Source organism: Bos indicus x Bos taurus, chromosome 4, assembly GCF_003369695.1.
Source record: "Bos indicus x Bos taurus breed Angus x Brahman F1 hybrid chromosome 4, Bos_hybrid_MaternalHap_v2.0, whole genome shotgun sequence".
NCBI classification, from domain to species: Eukaryota; Metazoa; Chordata; class Mammalia; order Artiodactyla; family Bovidae; genus Bos; species Bos indicus x Bos taurus.
In genome coordinates this window covers 25,160,397-25,180,303 of record NC_040079.1, presented here as the reverse complement: position 1 = coordinate 25,180,303, position 19,907 = coordinate 25,160,397, and the positions used below count along the sequence as shown (strand labels likewise).

General features: G+C 43.2%; 1 long non-coding RNA gene and 1 other non-coding gene across 3 annotated transcripts in view; one reads left to right on the top strand and one right to left on the bottom strand.

Moving 5' to 3' along the window:
- Positions 1-19,907, top strand: part of LOC113891208 — a 42,761-nt gene that overhangs the window by 1,013 nt on the left and 21,841 nt on the right. For both annotated transcript variants that reach the window (XR_003510696.1, XR_003510695.1), the window contains exon 2: positions 15,590-15,815. This is a non-coding gene — a long non-coding RNA (uncharacterized LOC113891208). The remainder of the gene's footprint in view (positions 1-15,589; positions 15,816-19,907) is intronic.
- LOC113891936 lies at positions 2,401-2,534 on the bottom strand. Its single transcript, XR_003510915.1, has one exon. It is a non-coding gene; the product is annotated as a small nucleolar RNA SNORA13 (small nucleolar RNA).

The window sequence follows — 19,907 nt, the reverse complement described above, 5'->3', positions numbered from 1 at the left end:
GAACTCTGTTGAAACTTCCCTTGTCAAAGCTGCCAATCGGCTCCTTTGTCAACTCCTATAATCGCTTCATGTCTCATTCAATTTCTCAACAACATTCAAAACACACTTTCTTCTTTTGGCTTCTGTGACCACATACAGGCCAGGTTTTTCTCCTATCTTTACATTTTTTATCCTATGTATATTCTTTCTGGATGATCTAATTTAGTCCTTTGAGTTAAATATATTTGTATACTAGTGACTTCCAAATATATACATCTTTGGCTCAGGTGTTCCCTTGAGAGATGAGATTGAATCTCTAGTCACTTGTTTAACATGTGCACACAGCTGTCTAAAACTAATACAGAGAGAAATAGGCTCCATTCCTGTCTTCATGCCTGTTAATCCTTGATTTGCTTCCATTTCAGTACATGGCCCTATCATATATTCACTTGTTCAACCCAGAACGGTGATCATCTGCAATCCACCCCTTCGCCTCAACTCTTATTTCCCACTTTTCTGTAAGTCACATCAGGTACACCTGCAAAATGCATTCCAAAAAATTCTACTTCTGTTTTGCCTGTAATCGGTGACGTTCAAGTCACCACCATCTCACCATTACTGCTTCTCTAACTGGGCTCTGTGGTTCCACCCTTGCCCTCAACAGTATCTCCTCCATACACCACCAGAATTACCCCCCTTTAAAATGTGATGTATATCTTATCCTCCTCCTAAACCCACCAGTGGCTGCCTTGTAATAAAGTCCAAGCTCTGCCCCGCTGTCTATAATTTATACATGCTTCAGCCCCTGCCCAGCCACAAAGAACCAGAGAGCAATCCCATTATGGACACAGAAGGCAGCAACTCTCTTAGCTTTCACACTTCTTATCATACCATTTGTTTACACAATACTTGTCTACTTATGAAATATAAAGAATGAACATTATTACATCAGGGTCAGGGAAGTGATGTCAGCATCATGGGAGCATAAAACATTCCTCATTTTATCCCCTTTTTAAAACAACAAAATAGACATCCATCCACAAACAAAGGCACCTTTGTGGGAGTTGCAGGATCCAGGAGGCCCACCTACCTGTACACCCAGTATACAGGTGTACCTGTATACACCCAGGCAGACAGATTTCAGTATAGACAGCAAAACGAGGGGAGCCAGTGAACCTGCCCAAATCCCACTCTTGCTGTGATTGGGAAAAAAGAAAAAAACAAAAACACCTGGAGAATGCTGACCTGGAGAGATACTCGTGCATGAGAGAGAATTTGCAGAAGTCCAGCCGTCCTGAGGCGAGATTCCAGCACGCCATTCTAGAAACAACAAAAAACAAAACACAGCAGACCAAACACAGTTTGGTCACAGCAGAGGGGGTGGTAAGAGAAGCTTTCCTAGTGTCCCCCCGCCAAGGAAGCACTGTGCCAGGCTGATGTAACCAGTGGTGGCACCCTCTCCCCAGGGGGAAGGAGAGTTGGGAGTGAGTAGCCAGCTATTCCAGTTGTGTGGGACAAACCCGGTTCTCTCCAGCAGCACCCAGGGTCCTGAGGTGGGTCTTTCATGACTGGAGGTGGGGAAAGGGGCAGAGAAGGGAAGGCTTTCCTGCTGATGGCACTCAGCAGGAAGGGCAGCCACAAATCCCTCGGAGTACCACCTGTGCATCTCCCTACTAGATCCATGGGCCAGTGTTAAACCCACATCTCAACCTAGTCTGTGGCATCTCCACGTGTGCGCTTCACAGTGCAGCTGTGAAAGCAAGCTCCTGTAGACACAAAGCACGCTAAGACAGGCTACACAGTGTGGGCAAGGGAGAAGCCACCAAGTGGAGCTGTAGCACCACCTGCTGGAAAACCAGAGAGCGTTCCAGGAACCTGCCTGGTGACATGTAAGAATCAAGCAGTTCAGTCGCTCAGTCGTGTCTGACTGCGACCCCATGGACTGCAGCACGCCAGGCCTCCCCGTCCTTCACCAACTCCTGGAGTTTACTCAAACTCATGTCCATGGAGTCGGTAATGCCATCCAACCATCTCATCCTCTGTCATCCCCTTCTCCTCCTGCCTTCAATCTTTCCCAGCATCAGGGTCTTTTCCAATGAGTCAGTTCTTTGCATCAGGTGGCCAAAGTACTGGAGTTTCAGCTTCAGCATCAATCCTCCAATGGATATTCAGGACTGATCTCCTCTAGGATGGACTGGTTGGATCTCCTTGCAGTCCAAGGGCCTTTCAGGAGTCCTCTCCAACACCACAGTTCAAAAGCATCAATTCTTCCGCGCTCAGCCTTCTTCACAGTCCAACTCTCACATCCATATGTGACCACTGGAAAAACCATAGCTTTGACTAGATGGACCTTTGTTGACAAAGTAATGTCTCTGCCTTTTAATATGTTTAATATGCTGTCTAGGTTGCCTTTTTTTTTTAATCTATTACTTATGCAGCTCCTACACCAAAGATTTCAAATAAAAGGGCAGAAAAGGCTGCAAAAGTGTTTGGTTTATGCCTTTTTTGACACCACAGTCACCGATTTCCAAAAGTGAACAGGCAGCACAAAGGCTGCATGTTCAAATTTTCTATTTCTTTCTGATTCAGTCTGGGGAGATTGTACATTTCTAGGAATTTGTTCATTTATTTAGGTTTTCAATTTTGTTGATGTATAATTAATAATAATCTCTTATGAGCCTTTGTATTTCTGTGGTGTCTCTTGTAACTTCTCCTGTTTGATTTCTGATTTTATTTATTTTGGCCCTCTCTCTTTTTTTTGGCAACTCTGGCTAAATTATCAATTTTGTTTACCTTTTCTCAAAGAGTCAACTCTTAGTTTTACTGATCTTTTCTATTTTTTAAAAGTATCTATTTCATTTATATATATGCTCTGAGCTTTATGATTTATTTTCTCCCACTAACTTTGGGCTTTGTTTGTCCTTCTTTATCTTTATCCAGTTCTTTTAGGTGTGAAGTTAGGTGGTTAGAGGTATTTCTTATTTCCTGAGGTGGGCTTGTGTTGCCATAAACTTCCCTCTTAGAACTGCCTTAACTGAGTTCCGTACATTTTGGATCTTTTGTGTTTTTGTTTTCATTTGTCTCCGGGTATTTATTTCTTTGATTTCTTCAGTGATCCATTGATTGTTTACTAGCGTGTTGTGTAGACTCCACGTGTTTCTGTTTTTAGCAGTTTTTTTCCTGTAGTGCATTTCTAGTCTCATAGCATTGTGGTAAGAAATGATGCTTGATATGATTTAAATTTTCTTAAATTTATTGAGGCTTGTTTTATGGTTTAGCATGTGAATCTATTCCAGAGAATGTCCTATGTGCACTTGAAAAGAATGTGTATTCTGCTGCTTTTGGATGGAAATATATATATATATATATATATTTTTTTTTTTTTTCCTCTCAGGATGATCTGTCCTTTGACATAATTTGGGCATTAAAGTCACCTCCTATTATTATGTCACTGTCATCTTCTTTTATGACTGCTGATATTTGGCTGATGTATTCAGGTGCTTCTGTTTTGGGTGCATGCATATTTATAGTTGTTATATCTTCTTCTGGGACTGAACCCTTTACATTATGTCATGTCCTTTTTTGTCTCTTGTAACTGTCTGTTTTAAAGTTTGTTTTGTCTATATAAGCACTGCTACCTCAGCTTTCTTTTTATTTCCATTTTCATGGACTATCTTTTCTAATCCTCTCACTTTCAGTCTGTGTTATCTTTAGATCTGAACTGAGTCTCCTGGAGGCAGCATATATATGTGTCTTGTTTTTGTGTTCATTCAATCACTCTTTATCTTTTGATTGGACATTTAGTCCATTTACAGTTAACTAATTATTGCTCATTATGTATGTATTGCAGTTTGTTGCTGTTCTGGCATTGTCTTGCAGTTCTCTTTCGTTCCTTTCTTCTTTTGCTCTCTTCCCTTGTGATTTGCTAATTATTTTTAGTGTTATGTTTGCGTTCCTTTCTCTTTTGTGTGTGTGTGTGTATCTACTGTAGATTTTTCATTTGTGGTTACTGTGCTGCTGCTGCTGCTAAGTCACTTCAGTCGTGTCCGACTCTGTGCAACCCCATAGATGGCAGCCCACCAGGCTCCCCCGTCCCTGGGATTCTCCAGGCAAGAACACTGGAGTGGGTTGCCATTTCCTTCTCCAGTGCATGAAAGTAAAAAGTGAAAGTGAAGTCGCTCAGTCGTGTCCCACTCTTCGCGACCCTATGGACTGCAGCCTACCAGGCTCCTCCATCCATGGGATTTTCCAGGCAAGAGTACTGGAGTGGGGTGCCATCGCCTTCTCCGTGTGGTTACTATAGGTTCATATTAACTATATATATGATTATTTTAGTTGATGATCTAAAGTTTACAAATCTAAGAACCCTGCATTTTTACTCCCCCATATACACATTTAATATTTTTGATGTTATATTTTACATCTTTTTGCGTATCGCTTAACTACTTAGTATAGATATAGATTCTTCTTTGCACTTTTGTCGTTTAACCTTCCTACTAGCTTTATAGGTAGTTGATCTACTACTTTTGCTATATATTTGTCCTTTCGTAATTTAAAAATTTTCGGTTGTGGCCTTTTCCCTTACTCTTTAGAGAAGTCCCTTTAACATTTCTTGTAAAGCTAGTTTCATGGTGCTGGAGTCTTTCAGCTTTTGCTGGTCTGTAAAACTCTTTATTTCTCCTTCAAATCTGACTGATAGCTTAGGCAGGTATTCTTGGTTGTAGGATTTTTCCTTTCATCATTTTAAATGTATCACTCCCTTCTAACCTGATAGTATTGTGGGAGTTCCTTTGTACATAACTAGTTGCTTTCCCTTGTTGCTTTTAATATTCTCTCTTTGATTTTTGTCATTTTAATTGCAGTATGTCTTGGTGTGGTTCTGTTTGGGTTCATCTTGTTTGGGGCTCTCTGTGCTTTCTGGACCTGGATGTCTGTTTCCTTTCCCAAGTTAGTTCAGCTGTTATGTCTTCAAATATGTTCTCTGTTCCTCTCTCTCTTCTCCTTCTGGGGCCTCTATAATGTCAATATTATTAATAGCATGCTGGATGTTGTTTCAGAGGTCTCTGAAACTGTCTGCATTTCAAATTATTTTACTTTTTTCTGTCCAGCTTCCCTCTGATTTTATTGTCTTCCAGGTTGCTGATTTGCTTCTCTCATCTGCTAACCTACTCGTGACTTTTTTCTAGTGAATTTTTTTACTGCAGTTACTATATTCTTCAGCTCTTTTTGGTTCTCTTTGTATTTTCCAACTCTTTGTTTTATACCTCTGTCTTCTGATGAGAAGATGTTTTCCATTCTTCTTCTGAGTTCTTTGACCATCTTTACAGTCATACCTTGAATTCTTTCTTGAGTAGACTGGTTATCTCCACTTAGTTCTCCTTCTAGAGTTTTCTCTTGTTCCTTTGTTTGAAACATATTTCTCTGACTCACTTTGCCTAATTCTGTATTTATGCTGTGTGTGCTCAGTCATGGCTGACTCTTTGCGACCCCATGGACTGTAGCCCGCCAGGCTCCTCTGTCCTTGGGGATTCTCCAGGTAGGAATACTGGAGTGGGTTCCCATGCCCTCCTTCAGGGGATCTTCCCAACCCAGCAATCAAACCAGGGTCTCCCACATTGCAGGTGGATTCTTTACCAGCTGAGCTACCAGGGAAGCCCCCCTCTATTATATGTTTCTATGTATTTGGAAGATTGGTTATGTTTCCTGATCTTGGAGATACAGCCTTACATGAGAGAGTCCTCTGAGGCCCAGCAGGGCACTCCCTTCTGATCTCCAGAGCTATGTGCTCTGGGGGCACCCTCTGTCTGTGCAGTGTGGACCCTTCTGCTAGTAGTGGGCTGATAGGTGTGGATAACCCTGGCCAGGTTGGTTGTCAGGCCTTGCCTAGTGTGGAGGCTTCCAGCTGCTGCTAGGTGGGGCCTCGGCTCAGGGGGTCCTATGGCTGGTGTCTGCCTGCCGGTGGGCAGAGCTGGGTCCTGGGGTCTATGGCTGCAAGGTCAGGGGCTTGGATCTGGTGTCAGCCAGCTGTGGGCAGGGCCAGATCCTGAAGGCTGGCTCAGGGCGCTGGCTGTCCTGGGCTGCTGCTGACACACTGGCGGGCAGTGCCAGGACCTGGGGCAGCCTGCAGTTCAGGGGTCCTATGGCAGCCAGCCTGCTGGTAGGTGGGGCCGTGACCCTGCCTGGACAGCTGCTTGACCTGGGTTTTCTAGGACTGGCACCGTCTAGCTGGTGGGGTAGGGCTGGGCCCCAGCACTAATAAGCTAGAGGGAGGATTCCAAAATGGCGCTTGCAACACCCGTGTCCTCATGGTAGGATGAGCTCCCTAAACTGGTAGCTGCCCGCCTCTGTGTCTAAGGTGATCCCCTGTTGTCTCTTGCTTCTCTGACCCAGACTCCTTTCAAATTACTCTTTATACCCTGGGTCCTGGGTGTGTGTGATTTTGTGTGTGCCCTTTAAAAATGGAGTCTTTATTTCCTATAGCCCTCTGGCTCTCCTGAAAGCAAGCCCCGATGGCCTTCTGATGGCTTATCTTCCGGGTAACCTTCAAGCTGGGAGCCCTATCTGGGGCTTGGTCTCCTTGCTCCTTGGGGAGGACTTCTGCCATAGTAATAATCCTCCAATTTGTGGGTTGCCTACCAGGGGTATGGGTGTAGTGAAAGTTTGGTTGCTCAGTCATTGAGACCCCATGGATTGTAGTCTACCAGGCTCCTCCGTCCACGGGATTTTCCAGGCAAGAGTACTGGAGTGGGGTGCCATTTCCTTCTCCAGGGGATCTTCCCGACCCAGGGATCAAACCCGGGTCTCTCACATTGTAGGCAGACACTTTACCGTCTGAGCCACCAGGGAAGTCATACTGCATCTCTGGCCCTACTTTCCATCTCGTGTGGGTCTGTATTCATATCTTTAGTTGTAGATCCTTCTGCTGGTCTTCAGGTCTTTCTCATTGCTGGTCGCTCTAAATAGCTGTAGTTTTGGTGTGCCTGTGGGAGAGGGCAAGCTCAGGATCTTCCTTCTCCACCATCTTGGCCACTCCCCGGCTAGTACCTATTTTGTGGGCATGAAATTGCTGAAATTATAGGATACATACTTGTTCATCTTTACTAGATAATGTCAAATTGTTCTCAAAAGTCACTGTAAAATGTACTCCCAGCACTGTGAGTTCCAGGATTCCGTGTGTTACCAACATCTGGTATTGTTGAACTTTCTCATTTTTGTCATTCTGGTGGGTCTCTGCTGGTTTCATTTTATGTTGCTTTGATACAAATGAGGCTGACCTTTACATATTTTTCTGTTTATTTCTTCGATTAGGGTGATCAGTTTATACTTGTGGTTTATACTTGTGGTTCCAGCATAATTTTTAGAAGGCCTCCTCTCACTTCTCAGTTTGGACAATAAATTATGCAGCTTTCTATTCTTAGTTGAGTTCTTCTACCACCATGGAAATTCTCTTCTTGCTCTTTAGGACTAAGGATGATACCAACATGGTTAAGTGTCTCTGAAGGAAGAAGACTAAATTTGGGTAGATACAGAGGATGGAGCAAAAAAAAAAAAAAGAAAGGGAAATCGGATGTATCAGCTATGACTATTTGTTCTGACTCAGGATGACCATTTCCGAAATAGTGTGAGGTGGTGCCTTCTCATGGGCACAAGCATATGGACTTGATCAACATCTGTCAGCAAAGAATTCGTTTACTTATTTTTCAGAAGTGACTCAAGGCACAATCATTATTTGGAAGTTGGCCCCAGGGCACATTGCAGCCACTCACTCCTCTCTCAACCTTTAATAATTCTTTTAAAAACCTGCATATGAAACCAATAGTACTTTTCATTTTGAAACCATCTGCGGAAGTTCCCTGCTCTTTTGAAAACTCAGTTGTAATGGTGCTATTGAACCACTTCCATATTATACTCAAGTAATCCTTCATTCTCCCCTCCCCCAAAAGGAAATCAAATAAGTAAGCTCTTTGTTAATAATTTATATTGAGCGGTACTTTGCATTTGTGATTTATGGTTCTGGTCTTTTTCCTTGCAAAAACCCTGAGGAAGCATTTTCTCCCCCATCCATGTGGATGAAGGAGAGGAGGCCCCTCACGTCTCAAGCGTCCCCCAGTCATTAAGGAGAGGAAGTCATGTCCTTACGTCAGAACTTTGGAGTCTCTGGTTCATCCCAGCATACGTCCCAGTAAAAGCACATTTCCTTCCTAATGTGAGTTAATGGGCTTGCATGTACGAACTCATGCTGGGGACCAAATGCCAAATTATTTTCTTGCTCAATATTCTTCTGCCATCATGTCAAATATGAGAAATTTCCTCATTCCAAGTTCATTTCACTTCTAATCACTTGAACAAAAACTCTCCCCAGACACACTTGACAAATGTTACTCTTATTTAGAATGCTCCTTAACAGCCGGAAGAATTTTTCTTCCAAATCTACTCTAAATTGAAGTAAATTTAAAGAAAACTTCCACCTTTGGAAGGAAACCAAAGGTGGGAAATTCTAGCCCTGCTTCTTGAGTTATAACTGGCTGTTAGGCAGGGGTCTATCTTATGCGTATTCGGTGAATGTAACACTAGTTTTTCCTACACAAGATGCTGTAATTCACTGCTCACCAGGTTAGGTCCTGCCAGGTGGCTAAGCTTCCCCCCTGGTGGTTTTGGGTCTTCAGGAGGTGCCATCATTCCCTCTGGTCCCACCCAGCTCTTCAGATTGCTAGTGATTTTAAGTACAGAGCGCTCAGTAGCAAGAGGATCACTGAGTTCACTTGTTTGGAATAATCCTTTCCCAGACTGCTAACATATTGATGATGTGCTGTGAGACACATCAATCACGGTGTTGTGAAGACCACATGGCTGTGTTGACCAGCAACGTGTGACTATTTACATTTTAATTATATAAAAAATAAAATCAAGTGGCTTAGTTTCAACAGCAACATTTCAAGTGCTCCGTAGCACCTAGTGGATAGTGCCATTGTGAAACACTTCCATCCCTGCAGAAAGTCCACCAAACAGGACTGCTTCTTAGTGCCCTGGTGAGCAAGATTTCCCAAACAGCTTTGGTGTCTGCCTTGTGGGCTGCCTCAGAGCTCTTTCAAAGTCCAGGCAGAAACTGGCTCTACCCCTTGCATATCACTCTCTTCCTGAGGGCCAGGGTGCCTCTTGTTTGTCTCTGCATTCCCCTACTTCCACGGGAAGCCTCTTCAAATTCAGAAATTCGCAGGTGTATTGGAGAAGGAAACTTCTGGGCAATGACTTTTTAGAGCAAGGCGACAAGAACGCTAGTCTCATGAGTGCAAGCTACGTAGTTCTGTTGGCTTTGTTTAGCTCTTCATCGCTTGGTCACCCAGTTATCTTCTGTCAGCTGGGTGTCACAAATAAGTGTTCCTGGTTACAGGTGAGCATAGGGTCATTCCTTACCACCCCCACTCCTCGAGGTACCCTGCCCTCCAGGTACCTCATGCAACCTGATGACATTCCTCAGACTTCCTTGTCTGGTGTCTTTGTTTCTTCCTTAGCCAAACCCTCCGCGTTTATCTAATTTATCTTATCCGATTTCTCTCTGGATAAGCAGCTCGGTGTACGCACTTAACAGAGCAGAAAGAGAACTTGTCATTTCTGAAGAAAGAAGTGAGGCGGCAAATGTACAGGGTGGAACAAGATTAGGCAGGATCAAAAGGCAAAGCAGGATGCTCATAACAAAGACAGTTTAAAAATTACAGCCTTCACTGTTCACCCTATTGGAATTTACCGGCTGTCAGCGCACCAGCGCACCGTGGGTGTGAACTGTTAGGCATCCGGATGAGAGATCGGCCTTTATTCCTTCTGGCTCTCTGATGACATCCTCTAGCAAAAGCTCAATGTCATCATTAAAAAGAAAGAACAGCACACTTATGAATTAATTTGAAAATATCTGACCAGCTCTTCCAGTCGCAAATCTGGAAATAAATTAATAGGTGTTTTGCATAAAGTACAACAGCATGGAGTTAAGTACCTGGAAAACCAGTCCTTACTGGCTGTGTTAGTCAGAGTTCTCCAGAGAATCAGAACCATAGGATGTGTGTAGAAGTATGTGTGTGTGTGGTAGTGAGGGGAAGGTATTTTTAAAAATAGGTTTGTGTACCTGTGGTGACTGGCAAGTCTGCTGTCCTCAGGGAAGGCTGGCCAGAGTTGATGCTGCAGTCTGGAGTCCAAAGACAGCCTGAAGTCAGAACTCCTTTCTCTTTGGGGATCTCAGTCTTGCCAATCCTTCAACTGCTAGCATGAAGCGCACCCATATTATGCAGAGTCTGAGTCTGCTGATTTAATTGTTGATCACATGTCAATGTACCTTCACAGCAACATCTAGACTGATATCTGATCAACAAGACACAACTAGCTAATTTGCCACGTAAAATTAGCCATTTCTGTCACCAAGCATCTAATTAATGTGATGAGTGGGTGTATTTGTTAGGGCTGCCATGACAAGCGCCATACAGTCTGGGTGGCTTACACAACAGAAATGTATTTTCTCACAATTCTGGAGGCTGGAAGTTTGAGATCAAGGTGTCAGGGAGGGTTGATTTCTTCAGAGGCCTTTATCCTCGGCTTATAGATGGCTGTCTTCTTTCTCTATCTTACATTGGACTTCCCTGGTGGCTCAGACCGTAAAGCATCTGCGTACAATGTGGGAAACCCGGGTTCAATCCCTGGGTCAGGAAAATCTGGAGAAAAGGAAATGGCAACCCACTCCAGTATTCTTGCCTGGAAAATCCCAGGCATGGAGGAGCCTGGTGGGCTCAAGGGATCACAAAGAGTCAGCACGACTGAGCAACTTCACTCACTTTCACTTTGTACAGGTCTGTGTCCTAACTTCCTCTTCTTACAAGGACACCAATCATTTTCAATTAGGGTCCACCCTGTGACCGCACTTGAATGTAATTACCTCTGTAAAGCCTCTATATCCAAGCAGTCACATTCTGGGGTATTGGAAATCTGGGGAGAAGGGGCACAATTTAGCTCTTAATAGTGGGAAAGCACAAGAAAATCCAGGGGTTGTGGTGGCTCTCCATTGTGCTGAGAAGTGCTGAGTTCAGTTTAACCATGTGCAAGTGATCAGGGGTAGATCTGAAAGCAGACCAGTTTGCTTTGATAGATGGATAACTTCTCTTGTCATAGGGTTTTAAAAAATGAGTGTTTATATGCTAACCATCAGGGCTTCCCAGGTGGCACTAGTGGTAAAGAACCCACTTGCCAATGCCAGAGATGTAAGGGATGCAGGTTCTTCCCTGGGTCAGGAAGAACCCCTGGAGGGGGTCATGGCAACCCTCTCCAGTATTCTGGCCTGGAGAATCCCATGGGCAGAGGAGCCTGATGGGCTACAGCCCATAGGATCATACAGAGTCAGGCACAACTGAAGTGACTTAGCACATACACATGCTAACCATTAGGTTGAAAAACTGAGATATGGGATAGGGAATCAATTTGCTGCCCCAAATGTAGGCTAGGCATGGTTCCACACAGGTGTCATCTGCAAATGTCAACATCTCTTTTCCCCAACTGTATTAATAAAACAAAGCTGCTGGATAAGAGAAGTGGCATTGTTAGACTCTCCACAGCATATGTGGCTGTTGATTACTTCTTTTGGTTTATAAACTCACTACCTGATTTTAATACTTAGATGAAAACATTCTTCTTCTTGATTGATTGATTGATTGGGGGATTTTGAAGCTTACCGGGTTTTTCTAATCAGAAAAATATTCTGGCTTATTGCATAAATTTGGAAAATTTATAAAAGTATAAAAAATTATTAAAAATCAGAGACATTTCACCATATATTTAGAAAACCAGTTAATAGATTAGTATATTTCTTTCTTTCCCTAGGCATACATTTTCAATAAAATTAGGATTACACTATAATCTGTTTTCCAAATTCTATTGTAACAGACATGTCCCTGTTTCTTACTTATGAAAATATTTAAATGGTTATGGTGCATTTTATCCATTTCTTTGCAAGTATCCATTCATTTCACATGTTTTTTTTTTCTTTCCTTCAGTGCCTCAGCATGCTCTGCTTGGTGCTAGGTGCTGGGGATGCACTGGTAAAACAGATAGGACTCTTGCCTTCATAGAGCTTTTCCCATTTTATGGATATATGAAGATTTCCTTAAGCATACCTCAAAGAGAGCTAAGCTGGGAGGAAGGCATTTTGCCCTTTTCCTCTCCCAGCCATATACCTAGAATGTGATTGATGGCTGGCACTCCAGCAGCCATCTTGGGCCATAAAGTAACTTTGAAAATGGAAGCCAAATATTGAATATAGGATGACGTATAGGATATCTGGGGGTCTGAGCAAATCATGTAGACAGGATAGATAGTTCATGAGCCCTGGGCTGTCCACATCATGACTGAGTCCATGTGAAATGAAGATAAACTTCTAAGCTGTTTAAGCACTGTTATTATGTGGTGATATGCACCAAACTCATTTCCTGATACAATGCTATTTGTGTAGAAACTGCAAAATTCTACATAATCCAATATATCACGTTTTATCGAGTCTAAGACACATTTACTTTTATTTCTAAAATGTGTGATTTTATGATTCTATATGTCCTCATCAACATGGTTTAAATGACAGATTTCAAAACTCTTAGTGGTATATAAAATAATAGTGAATCTTATTGTCAATGTCATGGCATCAATGAAATGTGATACGCAAGTTTTCCTTGGACTCATTCTTTGCTTTTTATCTTAAAATCTAAATAATAGAGATAAACAAAGAATAGTAAACATTTTTATCCTTAGTGCCCATAATTGAAAAAAATTAACTTTTTGTTCACTTTTTAGTTTAAGATATTTTAAAATAAATAGAAGATAACAGATAAAAAGTTCAAGTCCTCTCTTTCCCTTCCATCATGCCTGTTACATTGCCCCCCTCTCCAGAGACAATTGTTATCACAAATCTGGTATTTCTCCTTCTAGACTGCATTTTACTACCATTGATAAATATTATAAATATATAACTTTTCTATATGTTTTTAAGCTCTAAATATATGCCACCACACTGGTGTCATTCTGCAACTTGCCTTTTAAAATAAACGCTGTGTTTGAAGTCTGTCTAGTGATGTGCTGGTAAATGCTTAACCACCAGCTCTTGTGATGGTGAAAAGGGGTGTGATTTATTGCTTGTTCTAATTTCAGTATTGTAAATACTCCTAATGTGACTGACCTCAAACTACTGATATAATATCAACCAGCTCATAAAACCCCCGAAATTTTAACAAATAGCTCTTGAGACACGGCTGCAGCATTCCACTAAATCATTTCATATCCTTGTGTAGATCTGAGCTCTGCGTTTGTTCACTTGGGTATTGTAAGAGTTTGTCCTGATGTTTCTGTCAGTTTGCTTGTTAACAGACACCTAGATTATTTCCAGGGCTTCACTGCTGTAAAATAGCACCCCTCCCTCTCCAGCTCTCTCGTGCACGCTGCAAAGACTTTCTGGGCTACTTGGTGTGTTCACCTGAGTCTCACTAGATCTGGAAAACTGCTCTCCTCAGTAGCTGTACCAGTTTACGCGCTTCCTGGTGGGATGTGAGAGATTCCACTTCCCCACAACCTTGCTGACACTGGCGATGTCAGGTGGTGACTTTTGCCAATCTAAATGGTGAAAATCCATTGACTTCAGCATTTTTCTGAAGTATAGTTGATTTGCAGTGTTGTGTTAATTTCTGTTGTGTTGACCTTTACTGTCACAGGACCATCTCGTGCAGCGGGCAAGTATTTTTAGTGGGGAGTACATTTTGTCTCATCCTCTGAGCACGACTGGCATTCTGTTAGAATGGGAAAAGAAAGGAGATGCCTGCCACAGGAGTTATTTGAATGTGAATTTTGTGTACATTATTTTTTCATAGTATCATCAAATTGGGTAAATGCTGGGAACTTAGAAATTTCTACAATCCCCAAAAAGACACAGAACATCGTTTTTACCTTTCATCGCCTTTCATTGCTTTATTCTTCATTGTTTTGTTCATTTTATACTACCATTTAGGTATACAGGCTTCATTTCCCTTTGTCTCTTTTCACTAATTCAAAAAGAATTTAATATTTAACTAGGCACAGGCTCTCTTATGATGTTCTCCAGGTATGACTCATGCCAAAAAAGGGCAGAGATTTTATAAGTATAGGTTGTGGGGTATGAGAAAGCAGCACATGGGGCCTAAAAAAAAATCTGACTTGTCATTATAGTTTTGTGTTTGTAAGACAAGTCCGTTTTATTGTCTCATATTACTTCACATAACTCAGGAATGCTTTTTCCCGAAGTTGAGGACTTAGCAATATGTGTAGGTGGGACCAAGAAAGGTGTGGTTCCTTTTAGACCATTTCCCAAAGGTGAGTCATGGGAGGGTTGTAAATCAAATATCTGCGGAGGAGGAGATCTGGTATGAAAGGAAGACATACATTAGATTCCACAGCAATTAGACTTTTGTATTAAAAAAAGCATCTGGTTTTAGAACTTGCAAAAAAAGAATAAGTGAGAATTTGAAGGAGATCTTGAAGAAAGCATCCAGGCACCCAACTAACGGTAATTACTACATCCTGTGATTGTCATCGCTGCTCCGCTTCCTAGGACACTTGTTATGGGGATGGAACCTGCAGTGTATCCTCATGCGTGCTAGTTCACTTCAGTCGTGTCCAACTCTTTGAAACTCTATGGACTGCAGCTCACCAAGCTCCTCTGTCCATGGGATTCTCCACACAAGAATTCTGGAGTGGGTTGCCATGCCCTCCTCCAGGGGATCTTCCTGACCCAGGGATCAAACCTGCATCTCTTGTGTCTCCTGCATTGGCAGGAGGGTTCTTTACCACGAGTGCCACCTGGAAGTCTGCAGTGTATCCCCATCAGGACCCAATGAGGGTGTATGCATGTGTGTGTCCATGCCACTTTGTAATATTAACTCATTGTGGTTTCAATTTTATACATTCTACATTGTTCAATCTTATACATTCTCAAATAGATCAGAAAAGCAATTAGTCATCTACCACCAAGTATTTCATTTAACATTTTATATTCCCACTGGAAGGATTTCAATTCTAGTTCTGGATTCTAAACTTTTTGAAATAAGGGAAGAAAAAACCTGAATGAGTATTCTCTAAGACAACACAACATGAATGTAGAGCTTAACTGGTATGCCTCTTTAGGACTGCACGTATCACATAATGCAAGGCATACAGGTTATTAACAAGAATGGTTTTCTCCTCCACCCTCCACGGCCGTGCACCGCATCCGTGCTTGTGCACATGTTCCTGTGAACTGGCGTTAGAGACGCGCACTTGCGTCGGGCTGCTGTGCAGATGACAAGGCGGTTTCCATTTCACACCTGGCACACAGGGGTTGGTCAGGAGATGTTAGTACCCGCCCCCTCTGTCCTTCAAGGTCATGTGCATCATAAGTTTGCCTGGACTCACATAGGTTTAGCTTTTCCTATAGAAGAGCCATTGGGAAGGGCAAAGGATGATTCTGGGGCCAAGTCTTCCTTCAGGGTCCTTGAGGACAGCCCCTACCTTCTGTTTTAGAGGACCCCTCAGACATCTGGATTAACACAACTAAAAGATATGATGGCTTTTTCTATTTCAGATTAGCAGACATTGAAAATCAGCATGGGAAAAGCAGCCACCTCCAAACTCTTACACTTAAAGGAGTAAGTCCAGATTGAGACCTGTGGTTATGGATACGGGTTCCAGTCCAGGCAGCACCTGAGGACAGAGTGGTTCCTGTCACAGTGTGGAGCTGGGGCTTCGAGCATCTTTTCTTTGGCTGACCTGAGCACTGGCTTGACCAGCCATTAGAGTCAGGGAAGAAGGTAAATTCTTTTTTAAAGACTTCTTCAAAAAAAAAAAAAAGGTTTAAAAAAATGTTTTAGGATTACAGCAAAAATTTTAGGAAGGTTCAGAGGCTTCCCGTATAATTGGTCCTCATATGTGGATAGCCTCTGCTATTACAATATCCCCCACCAGGGTGTACACTTGTTACAAATGATGAAGCTACAGTGACGCACTGTTATCACTCCAAGTCCTTAGTTTACATGAGGGCTCACTCTCGGTGCTGTATATTATACAGTCTGGACAGATCTGCAGTGGCAGGTACCCACCACTACAGCATCATGCAGAGTATTTTCACTGTCCTGAAAAATCCCCTGTTCTCCACTTGTTTATCCCTCCATCCCCACCTACTCTCTGGCAACCACTGGTCTTTCTCTCGTCTCCAGAGTTGTACCTTTTCCAGAATGGCATATAGTTGAAGTCATAGTTTGTAGCCTTTTTGAATTGGCTTCTTTCACTTACCAGCATGCACTTAAGTTTCCTTTTCAAGGTTCAACAGCTCATCTTTCGGTGCTGAATAATATTCCATTGTCTGGATGTACCACCCCTTATTTATCCATTCACCTACTGAAGGACATCTTGGTTGTCTCTGAGTTTTGGTAATTATGGATAAATCTGCTATAAACATCCATGTACAGGTTTTAATGTGGATATAAGTTTTCAACTCTTTCAAGGGACATGATTGCTGGATTGTATGCTAAGAGTATGTTTAGTTTTGTGAGGTGCTAGACGACCTTCCAGAGTGGTTGATAGGAACCATTCTGCATTCCCACCTGTGATGAATAATTCTTGTTGCACCACATTCTTCTTGGCATTTGGTTTTTCCAGCATTCTGCATTTTTGCCATTCTGGTAGATGTAGTGGTATCTCATTATTGTTTAGAAGGAGAATTCTTCAGGTAAAGAGTCCCTTTATTTCCCTCCTATAGAGGGGATTTACTTCGGGCCCAAATTTATCTCTTTGGCCCTGACCATGGTGCTGAATCATCTGATCTTTGAAAATTCAGCTCCTACAATGGCAGTAGATTTACGTTCTCACAGATGTGGAATGTGTTTAAAGTGGTATAAGGAAGTGTGTGCCCCTCCTAAAGCCACATATTTAAGCTATAAAGTCCATCTGCTCCCTTGAACTCCTTTTAAGGAATGTAAGATAGGCAGAGAACTTCTGGCTAAAATTTATAGATTAGGATGCTCCCAGTTCCAGAACTCCATTGGAATATGAGTAGGTTTTAAATAGTCTAAAAACCAGCTGGTGCCAAAGTTAGTGGAGTATAGGTCGAGTGCAATATTTTACCCTCAATTTCTAAGGCAGTAGCAACAGCTATGCCATACTTCCAAAGATAATGATTAGAGAGAGGCTTCTGCTTCTCAGAGTGGGGGTTTCCAACTTCAGTGTGGTGCTGCCTTGCTGACACCCAGCAAATCTGTGTTGACATAAAGCTTTATCATAGGTTAATCCTCTAAGAACAGAGTTTGTGGAAAACAGCACTTTTCATGCCAGCGCTACACTGAGTGCTTAGCTACACTGTGCAAGGCGTGTGCTGGGAATGTGGACCCTGACATCAAAAGGCTTACAGCCTATTAAGTGAGAAAAACATGAATGTGAGCGATGCCAAAGGCAGGCAGAAATGCACTGTTGCTCTCACCAAGAATCAGCGTGTCGGAAGAACTGTGACAGGACAGTGACCCACTCTGACCTCAGCAGGGAGTTCTCCAGTGTCCTGAGCTCTGATCTTGACCTTCCACTTACCTTCCATTTCAGACCAGGGGCAGACATATCTGAATTGATGAAGTCCGGTCAGCCATACATTTCTTTTGAGAGATGAATTCCACTTTGCGACAAGATCCTGGTCATGACTCCTGGGACTCCTGCTTGCTGGGAGCTTGGGAGGATTGCTTTTTTTTTTTTTTTTCCCCATTCAAGTACTGCCAGCCAGGGAGAGGACAGTCTCAGGCAGGTTGGGGCATATAGTGTTTAATCTGCTCCATGGACACACATTGCAGCTCCATCTCCACCAGCTCTCTGCAAACGAACAAGGCAGAGATTACTGTATGGAGGTGGTGCAAATCACGGGCTACAAAGAAATTTGTTCAGGAAGGACAAACCACACGATCAGACTTTCCTCTGCTGACTAAGGAGGACCCTGGTCGCAATAGGATTCCAGTGTCTTTCACCTAATTAAGCATCAGGGGTTCCTCCTGCCCTTCTTAGGGTCTCTTTCTCAGGACCTAGGGTACCCTGGTGGCTCAGTTGGTAAAGAATCCACTTGCAATGCAGGAGACCCAGGTTTGATCCCTGGGTTGGGAAGATCCCTTGGAGAAGGAGATGGCAACCCACTCCAGTATTCTTGCCTAGAGAATCCCATGTACAGAGGAGCCTAGCTGGCTACAGTCCAGGCAAAGAGTTGGACACAACTGAGCACAAAGCTCTCTCTTCTGTCTCAGAACTTAAAAAGTAGTTCAAAGAGAAAGTTGTAGCATGCTAGGTAAGCAGCATGGGGAGAGCAGTATGAGATTTAATAGCATGAAAAGACAGCACTTGCAATCAGTTTACCAATATCTTGAGGTGGAAATGGCCCGAGTTCTGGGCATGTTACAGAGGAACTCGCCTCTTAAATCCTAGACAGTGCCTGGAACACTGTAGGTGCTCAACAAATCTTTATTCAACTGAATTGTGCTGAGATACTAAAGGAATGGGGGATGGCTGCTTCCCAGGGCCAGTGTTGTGCTCCAGAAGGCAAAGTGGAACGAGTCATGTGTTCTGGGTTTTTGGGACACTTCCACAACCCAGCAGTGCGTAATCCTCACACTGTGCAGCACTGAGGAGCTCTTGCTTCAGGGATAAGAGGTATGAACTCAGGAAAAGCTTACCCAACGACCTAGAATCTAGCCCATCTCAGCAGGACACATCTTTTTTTGTTTTGTTCCAGACTTTAAACTTTTTATTTTGTATTGGGTTATAGCTGATTAACAATGTTGTGATAATTTCAGGTCGGATACATCATCTTTAGATTAAAAAAGACCCATATACATGACCACAATCCCTCTTTTTCTCTTTATGGCCATTACCACTTTTATTTTCAAGACATCTCAAGGAGGTATCGCTGTTGACCTTACCTTCTAGGTAGGAAAAAATGGGGCTAGTGGTTTCTTTCAGCCCATCAGGATGGAAACAGGACCTTTTCCAAAGTCATTTCACAGTCGTTTGCAGGCAAGGGCCCCCCCACTCCACACCAAGAATTTCGTAACTGTTCACTGTTTTATTGCGGAAGGTCTGCTCATTTATGTTTCTCCTGGCCTCTTCCCCACCCAACTTTATTTTTTGCAGGAAGTCAGTAAGTGAGCTAGGATAAGAGCACGGCTCCATGTTCAATCCACACCTTAGTCCTTTGTCCTGGTTCTCCTGTCTGCCCTTGACCTTCCCCTCTGGCCTGTTCAGTCACAGGAAGGAAGCCTGAAGGGAGGGGCAGCTGTTTTCATAGAGTAAAAATGCCTCTTTCAAAAGCATAGCCAGGGGCTGTGCTTTTTTCCGAGACCAGTTCTGACAGCAAAGAAGGCTGGCGCCCAGCTGGCATGCTCCAGGACCTTTGTCCTGTCACCTCCTGCCACATCAAGCCTTTGGCACAGGACCGGCTACTCACCCTCTGCCAGGCCTGCACCATCCCTGCCCAACCCGTGGTGGGTGGTGTCCAACACTGAGGGTTGATACAGACTGGTGCAGCGCCACACTTCTGGGGATGTTTGTTTCCCTGGAGGCAGGATTTATAAAAAGCAGTAGATATAACATGGACCTTCTTTCCTTCTCCTCCTCTTTGACTACTTCCTAGGAATTTGATGAACAAGCTCCCTGTCCACCTACAGACCCCTCTTACCTCCTGAAGGAAGGAAGAGTGGCACCCACTGCCACTCTTGTCTTCTCTAGCTTTAGAAAGTGCTAATCCAGAGACAGCAAGTCGGCACAGTTTGGCCTCAAGCTTCCCAACCGCACCCACATACCAGGGCAGTGCCAGCTCAGGCACTTATCTATTGTTTCCACGCAGCGGGCAGGGTTGGCCATTGGATACTAAGGCCACC